Raw genomic sequence first — 10,177 nt, 5'->3', positions numbered from 1 at the left:
AGTTATTGTTGTTCCAAATATTTAGTGAGCAAGAAACCCATGCTGGAATTCAGAGATGGTGAGACTCGTAGAAGCTACAGCTGAAAGAGCTTTGGAAGTCCTCTCATCCAGACTGATGACTCCTGGGTGAGAAGAAGTAAAATGCACTGTTAGTTATCATTATTCTCCTAATCTGACATAGCACATATAGCCTTTTTTCAAAACTAAGTGTCTATATGTTGAAAATGAATGTCTGGTTACTCCAGAGAGGTCCAAAGAGGACATTTTTAGACCTTGGACTGCTGAGCTTTTCCCCTTCACCTACAAAGCCAAAAGCGAGGAAGGTGGCGGCGCCATGTTGTCCCTGTTGAAGGCAGGACAGGGGAGAGGGAGCAGAGCTAGGTTTCTCCTCGGCAGTGAACGCACTCGAGCAGAACTGATACCTTGATCCTTTAGCTCTACGGCCACTGTGTCAGTTTTCAAAGCTTTGGCTAGATATTTTGGTAACTTGTTATCGTCATGAAATAAACAATTTCACCTCAAGCCAAATCCCCATAAGGATATCAGATTATATATGTCACAGTTTTGCTCTTTGAAACAAACCAAACTGCACTGAAAAGCCCAGTACTCTTTTGAACAGTCTTAGTTTTTCTTCTATCTGAACAAAAGTTCAAGAACTTCCATGGAGCACTTGCTTATAATTGCTTATTTTTTCTGTCAGATTTCATGCATTTTACCAAGTATTTACTTAAAGGAACTTAATCGTATTGGATTTACTTCCTCTTTCCTATTTGGACAAAGAAATCGTAAACATGTCAGCAAGAAAGGGAACCACAGGGTTATCAAAAATACAAAAATATTTAGAAAGTAAACAACACTACCGTCCTAAGATTTCCCGTGACCTGAAAGCATTTTGCTCGTACTCAAGCAGGTGCTGTGATTGCTATTTTGTGAAACAGAGATTTTAAAAAATTATGATTATCTTTTTTAAAGACACATAAATCACACAAAAGTTTTTTAAAAATATAATGTGTTTTCAAGTGGTCAGCTTATTTTTCTGATGCTGTTTGTCACATATATAGAAGTAAAGGCCAATTGCTGCTGTGCAGAAGCAGAGAATGCCACCCGTGTTTCACGTATGGATGAGTCAGAGAACAACTTCCCTGCGCTGGGAGAGATGAGGTCAAACAAGGTCTGCCTGGTCACTCGGGGGAAGCTCTTTTCATCGTTTCTGTCCATCAGTTCAGGTCGGGTCTCAATAGATAAAGAAAGCTTTCCATCTTCCAAAGAATAGCACTGCAAACAGACAGAACAAATAGCTGCAAAAGGAATCTCAGGAACTATAAAATTCTTTTGAGTGCAAAATGTTTTTCTTTCCTCATTTTTTACATGTTCATCCTGAAGGTGGGTGTCCTGGCTTGACGGACTCATTGAAACTCATGGTAGGGTCAGTCGAAGGTCAGGTTCAAGGAACGTTGGCTCCTTCAAAATCATTGGCTGTTATCTTACAGGCAAAGACTGTATGCACAGAAAAGCGGATTTGGCTCAACTGATAGAGCATCCATCTACCATATGGGGGGTCCAGGGTTCAAGCCCCGGGCCTCCTGACCCGTGTGCAGCTAGCCCATGCGCAGTGCTGATGCGTGCAAGGAGTGCTGTGCCCCACAGGGGTGTCCCCCGCATAGAGGAGCCCCACGCGCAAGGAGTGCACCCCAGAAGGAGAGCTGCCCAGCGCGAAAGAAAGTGCAGCCTGCCCAGGAATGGTGCTGCACACAGAGAGCTGACGCAGCACGACGACATAACCACAAAGAGACACAGTTTCCCAGTGCCACTGACAAGAGTGCCAGTGGACACAGAAGATCACACAACGAATGGACACAGAGAGCAGACAATGGGAGGGAGGGGAGAGAAATAAATTAAATAAATAAACCTTTAAAAGGAAAAAGAGTATACGCATAACTCTCTCGCTGGACATGTGGCACATAGCAAAATTACCACCTTTAGCAGCATCATTAAACAAAGAAATTATATGTATGTGTCATTCTTATAATTAGGTGTAACACTTTATTAGAAGTTTATATATTGGCAGTGTATGTTGCTTGAGTGGTTGAGCGCCTGTTTCCCACACGAGAGGTCCCGGGTTCAGTCCCTGGTGCCTCCTAAAAACAACAACAACAACAAACAACCTCCCACATACGAGGTCCTGGTTCAATCTCCAGCGCTGGTATACAGACAGTCCAAGTGCCTGTAATGATCTGGTTGTTCTACTCACGTGGCAATCTTACACTGCCACTGGTCATTTCACTGCTTATAGGTACTTAACAAAGGCTTTTTAGTTGCGAGACTGCAGTTTCCTACCTTCCTGCCGTGCACGCCTTTAAATCCTAACCTTTGCTCTGGCCACGGCCACACCCTCCCCTCCGAGGCTGCGGCTTGTGTTACAAGGCGAGTCACGGTCACAGCTCTTTTCCTCCTCACAGGCAGGGCCCCAGACTCTCAGGGGCCTGTGCAGCTGCCTCCCCAGCCCCGCTTTGTCGTCGTGGTGGGTGACGGGGGCGGTGATCCCTGCGGCCTGCACCTTCGTGCCTGAGGCCATTCTGAACTTCTCTGCAGGGAAACCCGTGCAACCCTTCTCCACCGCTTCATGGGGAAGTCAAGACGGGGCCGGAAGCCACTAAGCCCGTCTAAGAAATCCAAGCCCTGTTTATAGCACAGGCTCCTGCTTCTGTAAGGGGAAGAGGCTGCCGCCTGGCTGTCTTCGCGGCAGACGTCCTGCCGTCAGCTGGGCCTGCACAAATGGTGACTACAGGTGACCGCCTGACTTTGGGCCCCGCCGTCCCCGAGCTCTCGTGGCCCCATAACAGGAGATGACTGGCGAGGCTGCAGGATCGCCTTACCTCCACGCTCAGGCCACAGCACCACAGCACCACCGTGCCTCGAGCTGTCCCAGCTGGACAGCTGGTGCCCCCAGGCTCCCGCTGTTAAGCAATTCGTTCACCAAGTCCTGAAGATTTCACCTCTTAAATACATTTCTTTTTTTTTTTTTTTTTTTTTTTTAATTTTTTTATTTTTTATTGACTTTGTAATAATATTACATTAAAAATATATATGTGAGGTCCCATTCAACCCCACCCCCCACTCCCCCTCTCCCCCCCCCCCAATAACACTCGTTCCCATCATCATGACACATCCATTGGATTTGGTAAGTACATCTTTGGGCACCTCTGCACCTCATATACATTGGTTCACATCATGGCCCATACTCTCCTCTATTCCATCATGTAGGCCCTGTGAGGATTTACAATGTCCGGTGATTACCTCTGAAGCACCATCCAGGGCAGCTCCATGTCCCGAAGACGCCTCCACCTCTCATCTCTTCCTGCCTTTCCCCATACCCTTTGTCCATTATGTCCACTTTTCCCAATCCAATGCCACCTCTTCTATGTGGACACTGGATTGGTTGTGTCCATTGCACCTTTATGTCAAGAGGAGGCTCAGATTCCACCTGGATGCTGGATGCAATCCTCCCATTTTCAGTTGTAATCACTCTAGGCTCCATGGTGTGGTGGTTGTCCTTCTTCACCTCCATCTTAGCTGAGTGTGGTAAGTCCAATAAATCAGATTGTAGGTGCTGGAGTCTGTTGAGGCTCAGGATCTGGCTATCACATTGTCAGTCCAGAGATTCAAATCCCCTAAATATATCTTAAACCCCAACATTAACTGCACCTCCAGCACATTAGCATGAAAGTCTTATGAAGGGAGATCCCATCTGAGTCCAGATTCATCACACATAAACACCTCTTAAATACATTTCAAACCCATTCTCTCTCTTCTCAATGCCTCTGGCCACTGGCTTAATTCACATCCTCATCTTCATCACTGGGATTCTTGAAACGGAATCAACTCGTCTCCTTACCTCCGCCCTCACCACCCTTACCTGTCTTCTGCCAGTGTGATCTTTCTAAATAAACGGCTCAGACTTCACCGCACCCCTTCCCAGCCCCGCCTCCCACGCGATCTTCCAAGGACAAGCTCTTGCTTTTAGGCTCAAGCTCAAATGCCCAAGCATGACAAATGAGCCCCTGCATCTTAGCCACACCCCTGTAAGCCCTTCGTTCCTGCTGTATCCATCTCATTTCAGTCCTGATCATGGCACACTTTCCCCACCCTCAGTGCCTTTCCAGGCTACTCTCTCTCCCTTCACTAATTACCTCACTCCTACCTCGACTTCAAGAGCCACTTATTCATGCAGGGCTCTCTGAAGCTAACTATGGGCCTGGCACTGTTCTAGGTGCTGGAACCAACGAAGTCAGACAGACCTTCCTGGTGTTTGACGCTTACAAGTGATGGTGAGCTAGTGGGGAGGTGGCAGGCAGCAGGCAAGAACAAAATAAATACCTTATTATAGAATGGACTAGAAGGGGTATGTGCGAGGGGGGCAACGGCGAGCAGGGAGGAAGGATGGGGAAGGCGAGAGCAGGTGGAGGACCCTCACCAAGAAAGTGACACCTGAGCAGACTCCAGGGAAGTGAAGGACCAAGCCATGGGAGTGCTGAAGGAAGGGGTGCTGAGGAAACGTGGTGAGCAAGGGCAAAGACCCCGACACGGGCAGACCTCGGCCACCAGCACTTAGACGGAGGCCAGTGCGGCCTGAGGAGAGTGAGCAAGTAGAAGAGCAGTAAGAGATGAGGTGAGAAAGGTCAGGGGAGGCAGGTCACGTGGTCTTGTAAAGCGCTGCAAGGGCTCACGCTAAGTGAGATGCGGAGTTGCTGGCAGGTTTGAGCAAGAAGTTAAGCATTAAAAGGATCACTCTGGTTGCTGGGTTGAGAATAGTTTGTAGACAGATAAGGGTGGAAGCAGGACATCTGGTAGGAGTTCGCTGCAAAAATCCAAGCAAGAACTGCTAGTGACTTGGACAGGGTGTAGCCGTGGTGAGACACGGCTGGACTCTGGGTGTGGCTTCCAGGCAGAGCTTCAGGATTTGCCAATGCACTGGATGTGGGGTAAACGGGAAGGAAGGTGACAACGAAGAAACAAAGCTTTTGGTCCAAGCGACTCCGAGGAAGGAGGTGCCACTAACTGCGATGGGGACTGGGAGGAGCAGGGCTTGGCGGATATCAGGAGTTCTGAGGCAGAGCCGTAAGGTTTGAGATACTTCACAATTCAACTTGAGGATCTTTTTCAAAAAAGGCTTCCCAGTTCTCCACCCTTGCCAAGACCGTGAACTGGGTAACATTGTTTGGTTCTTTCACAGCTGGATTTCTTTTGCTGTAACAGCCCTTATTATATAAAGCAGCCCTTTCAGCACAGATGTTTTGTGTTGACTCAGACTAAAAACTAGTAACTTCTGTTCTGGCAGTGGAGGAGAAATTGAAACGGAAATTTTCCCTCTGGCATAAACAACTAGAGCACTGGACAAAAGATGTGAAACAAATGTATTCAGTTATTGGGACAAAAAGGCAGCGTAGAAAGTGATCCCTGAGATAAGGGGAAGGAACAAGGTGAGCCTGATCACCCCCCAGCTCCCTTAACTGCTGTGGGCAGCAGAGGCAGGGGAGGGGGGAAGCGAGCACAGGAAGCTTGCTGATCACCCCCCAGCTCCCTTAACTGCTGTGGGCAGCAGAGGCAGGGGAGGGGGGAAGCGAGCACAGGAAGCTTGCTGATCACCGCCCCAGCTCCCTTAACTGCTGTGGGCAGCAGAGGCAGGGGAGGGGGGAAGCGAGCACAGGAAGCTTGCTGGCTGGAGAAGGTGAGATTGGAGTTGGGTTGGGAGAATAAGACAACTGCACTTCGGGGAAGAATGTTGAAGAGGAGGAGCTCTGTGTGGAAAGTGCCCCGGCACTCCGCACAGGGCCCCCCAAGACCGGCTGAGTACTGCCCTGCACATGCGTAGAGTGAAACTCCACGGCCTTGGCAAAGATGAGCTGACGAGACCCTCTAAGCTGAGAATTGCCCAGGGCCAGGAGCTGTGCGTTGCAGAGTCCTCGGAAGGGTCGTGCCTGAGGGGGTGGGCAGATCGCTCTAGAACTCAAGACAAAGCTTAGAAAAGAACCAAAAGGACTAACACGATCTGTAAGTAACTTTCCCGTCTAACAAAACAAACTCTAACACCCTTCAAAGAAAAACATCAAAAGCCAGTCATCTGGCGGCGGATGTGGCCCAGTGGTTAGGGCGTCCGTCTACCACATGGGAGGTCCGTGGTTCAAACCCTGGGCCTCCTTGACACGTGTGGAGCTGGCCCATGCGCAGTGCTGATGTGCACAAGGAGTGCTGTGCCACGCAAGGGTGTCCCCCGTGTAGGGGAGCCCCACGCACAAGGAGTGTGCCCTGTAAGGAGAGCCGCCCAGCGCGAAAGAAAGTGCAGCCTGCCCAGGAATGGCGCCGCACACACGGAGAGCTGACGCAACAAGAGGACGCAACCGAAAGAAACACAGATTCCCGTGCCGCTGACAACAACAGAAGAAGGGGACAAAGAAGACGCAGCAAATAGACACAGAGAACAGACAACCAGGGTGGGGGGAGGGGAGAGAAATAAATAAATAAATAAATCTTTTTTTAAAAAAAGCCAGTCATCAACGACATAACATTTACAATGTCAGGCACTTGATAAAAAAATATTAGACATGTGAGATAGCAGTAAATTGTTTCCAAGAGAAACATCAGTCAATAGAAACAGACTCAGACATGGCATAAATGAAAGAATTAACAGACAATGACTTTAAAAGCTACCATAAATATTCTAAATAAGTTCATAGATTTAAATGAAAATATGAACGTAACCAGGAAAGAAATGGTTCATTTAAAAGAACCAAATGAAACTTCTAGGAATGAAACAGACAATAGCTGAAGTGAGGAAAAACACTGGACAGGATGATTACTGAGCAAACATGCACAAGAAAGAAATCAGTGAACTTGAACACATAGCAATAGAAACGACATGAATGGAAGAATAAAGATAAAAAAGACTGGGAAAGAAAACAAATGAAAAACAAACAGACTCAGAGACCAGTGGAATAATCCCAAGGTCTCATGTTCCACGGGGAGAGCAGAGGGGAGGTTGCCACAGAGGTGGGTGTGCCCACGACGCCGGCGTGGTCAGCCCTCTGCGTGCTCGGCCTGCCGCGGCGCTCCAGGCCAGGCAGCACTGCAGCAGAGTGAATCCAAGTGTGGCCTTTGGCGTCGGGTGGGCCTGGGTTTAAGTCACCACCGTTCCACCTACTCTCTATGTAGGAGACTGTAGCTGCGTCAGCTGGTGCCGACGCGCCCTCGGCCAGCCTGGCATCCCGGGTGGGAAAGCGCCGCCTCCAGGCTCTCCAGCACGGGCACAGCCGCGTGGGCCTCGGGTAGGGAGCGCCTCCTGGGCTTCCCGCAGGGCCGCGCACCCTGGGCTGGCCTGGCTGGCGCCTTGCTCGGCGGGGCCCCTCCTGCTGGGCCTGCGGCAGCCAGGGGGACAGAGGCCTTGCCTTCCCGACCACTGGCCCCCGGGTTCCTGCCTGCTCCTGCCACCTGCGCCCCACCTGCTGCGCATGCAAAGGCCCCTGCGCTTACTCCTACGGCGACTTCCCAGACCGATGGCCAGCGCCCGCCTCGGCCCAGAGAGCAGCGGAGGGGACCGAGCCAGCCTTAGACGCCAGCAGGCCTGGGGCGAAGGCTACGGTCCCGCAGCCGAGACGTTTCCCTCGAGGCCAGCTTTCCCTCCATCCCCAGGACGCCCGAGCTCCAGTGAGCCAAGAGGGCGCTCCTTGGTGCTCCTCTCCCGGCCCTGGCTAAAGCTCCTGACACGCTTTTCCACCTGAACTGAGTCGTGGAGGAAGAGCAACGTTCACTGCAGAGGGAAGCGGGAAGCTGATCGGTGGTGGAAAGTGTTGTCGCCACCCCTCTTTTTAGAGCTGAGCTCTCCATTTAAATAGCCCCCGTGTCAAATTGTTCTTGTGACACACGGAAAGGCGCAGTATGCATAACTTCTTATGCTGAGTAATTTACTTTGAAAACATCTAAGGATCTTATCTCCTACACATATTCTAGGGAAGACCGTGGTGAAATCAAATATTACTGTGGGTGCCCCTGCAGAATATTTATTTGCTTTCTTACTGACAGCAACTAGGACCCTTTAAAACCTCAGAGCAGGCTTTCAAATGTAAACACTTTCTCCCTTCACCGATCCTCGGCCAGCTCTGGTCTGGGTCACTGATCAGTGTGGCCAGCGGGTGAGTTGGGTCATTCTGACCTTTTGCAGCACAAGATGTTCTTTTTTTTTTTTTTTTTTAAGTACACTTCTTTCTTTTCAAATGCTTTTACAGTGTTACAGTGGTATTTCACACGTTAGTTCCTCGTAGCTTTTTTCATTTTTGCTTGTATTGGATAACTGGGTTTTCGGGGGTGTGAATCATGGTTGTATAATTCACAGTGGGAAAATATTCATCAAATTCATATAAACGAAGCATAGTGGACCAAATTCTCTTGATTTGAACATAGGCAAAAATTTCGCCAATACGACGATGATGTCCAGCTCCAAATGGCACACAGGCAAATTTCTCTCCTGAAGCTAGGATTCCCTACAAGTAGCGGTCAGGATTAAAGGTCAGGCCTTCTACCCACGAGTCTTTAAGTCTTTGATTAACAGTGGGACACACACACCTGATGTCCTGGAGGACTGGTATACCCTCCCACAGTCTGGGGCGTTTTGGCCATTCTCATCATGGTCATTATAGGAGGTCTAAGTCTTAATGTTTCTTTTATACAGCGATCAAGTAAATTGAGATCCTTGAGCTGGTCATAAGTTAAAGGAGGCAGACCATCTCCGCAGACTGCTTTCTGTTCTAAATAACATTTTTCTTGAAGCGTTTTGTCTCTGGCCAAAAAGAAGCCCATCCAAGCACTAGTAGCTGAAGATGTGTGCTGCCCTGCCAAGAGTCGTCCAATAAGCATCCCTGCGTCATCATCTGTTAAAGACGCCCACGCTTATAAGTAGATTCGAGTAAAGTTTGGAGACTATCATCAGTTTTTTCCTCTGATTGTCTGCGTTTCTGGATTGCCTTATAGAAAATATCCTTGATCTCTCAATGAACTCTATCCCTGCATCTGAAACTAGGTAAAGGAAGCCAGCCCGGCACTAGCCAGGCTGCACGGCTGAAACCTCCGTCTAGATCTGCATGCAGCTGTGCCGCTTTCTCACTGAGTTGACTTCTGATTTCCTTTCCATGTAAACAATAGCTGGCTGTTAAAATTATAAGCTCAGACAGAGCTTCAAACAAATTTTTTTTCTCCACTTTCTCCTCAGCTGTTGAAGTATTGAAGTATTCCTTTGTTTCTTTTTCAATTATAGAAACATGCTGCCTAAAGTGGGCTATGTTAAGGCCACTTTTTTTTTTTAAAGATGTATTATTTTTATTTATTTCTCCCCCCTCCCCCACCCCATCTGCTCTCTGTGTCCATTCGCTGTGTGTTCTTCTGTGACCGCTTCTGTCCTTATCAGTGGCACCGGGAATCTGTGTCTCTTTTGTTGCGTCATCTTGCTGTGTCAGCTCTCCGCGTGTGCGGCACCATTCCTGGGCAGGCTGAACTTTCTTTCGCACTGGGTGGCTCTCCTTACGGGTGCACTCCTTGCATGTGGGGCTCCCCTACACGGGGTCACCCCTGCATGGCAGGGCACTTCTTGCACACATCAGCACTGCGCGTGGGCCAGCTCCACACGGGTCAAGGAGGCCTGGGGTTTGAACCGTGGACCTCCCATGTGGTAGGCGGATGCCCTAACCACTGGGCCAAGTCCACTTCCCAGTTAAGGTCGCTTTTTAACATTTTCTTCTGCTCCAAGAAAACTGTATTAGGCAGGTCATACGCAACTCTCTTCCCAAACACTGGTGCTGTCTGACGACCGTGGACGTCTTCTGTATTCAGATCTTCATTTTTACTGTTAAAAGATAGTGCAGCAGCATCACTCCCCAGAAGGTAAGTAAACGTCTTGCCCACCATGGTAAAACTAACTATAGGTCCACACTTCTCACATGCATTTTCTAGGAATTCAATTGGTCTTTTCCCCAGTGCTACTGCATGTCCAAAGAATGGAATTGGGGAGAAAACTTTTCTCTCCTGCCGGCAGCTGGACCAGGTGGCCATCAGTGAGATGGAGCAGGTGGGCGAGGCTGAGCGTGAAGGCGAGGCGAGGAGTGATGTGGACAGGAGACTCCCTCTGCTACCT

At 49.2% G+C, this 10,177-nt stretch overlaps 1 pseudogene; it reads right to left on the bottom strand.

Moving 5' to 3' along the window:
• Window positions 1-8,136: 8,136 nt before the first annotated feature.
• On the bottom strand, window positions 8,137-9,966 carry LOC101434862 (lanosterol 14-alpha demethylase-like; annotated as a pseudogene).
• Between the last annotated feature and the right edge of the window lie 211 nt (window positions 9,967-10,177).

This window comes from Dasypus novemcinctus, chromosome 13 (genome assembly GCF_030445035.2).
Source record: "Dasypus novemcinctus isolate mDasNov1 chromosome 13, mDasNov1.1.hap2, whole genome shotgun sequence".
NCBI lineage: Eukaryota > Metazoa > Chordata > Mammalia > Cingulata > Dasypodidae > Dasypus > Dasypus novemcinctus.
The sequence above is the reverse complement of the archived record's forward strand: the minus strand, read 5'-3'. Positions and strand labels throughout refer to the sequence as shown.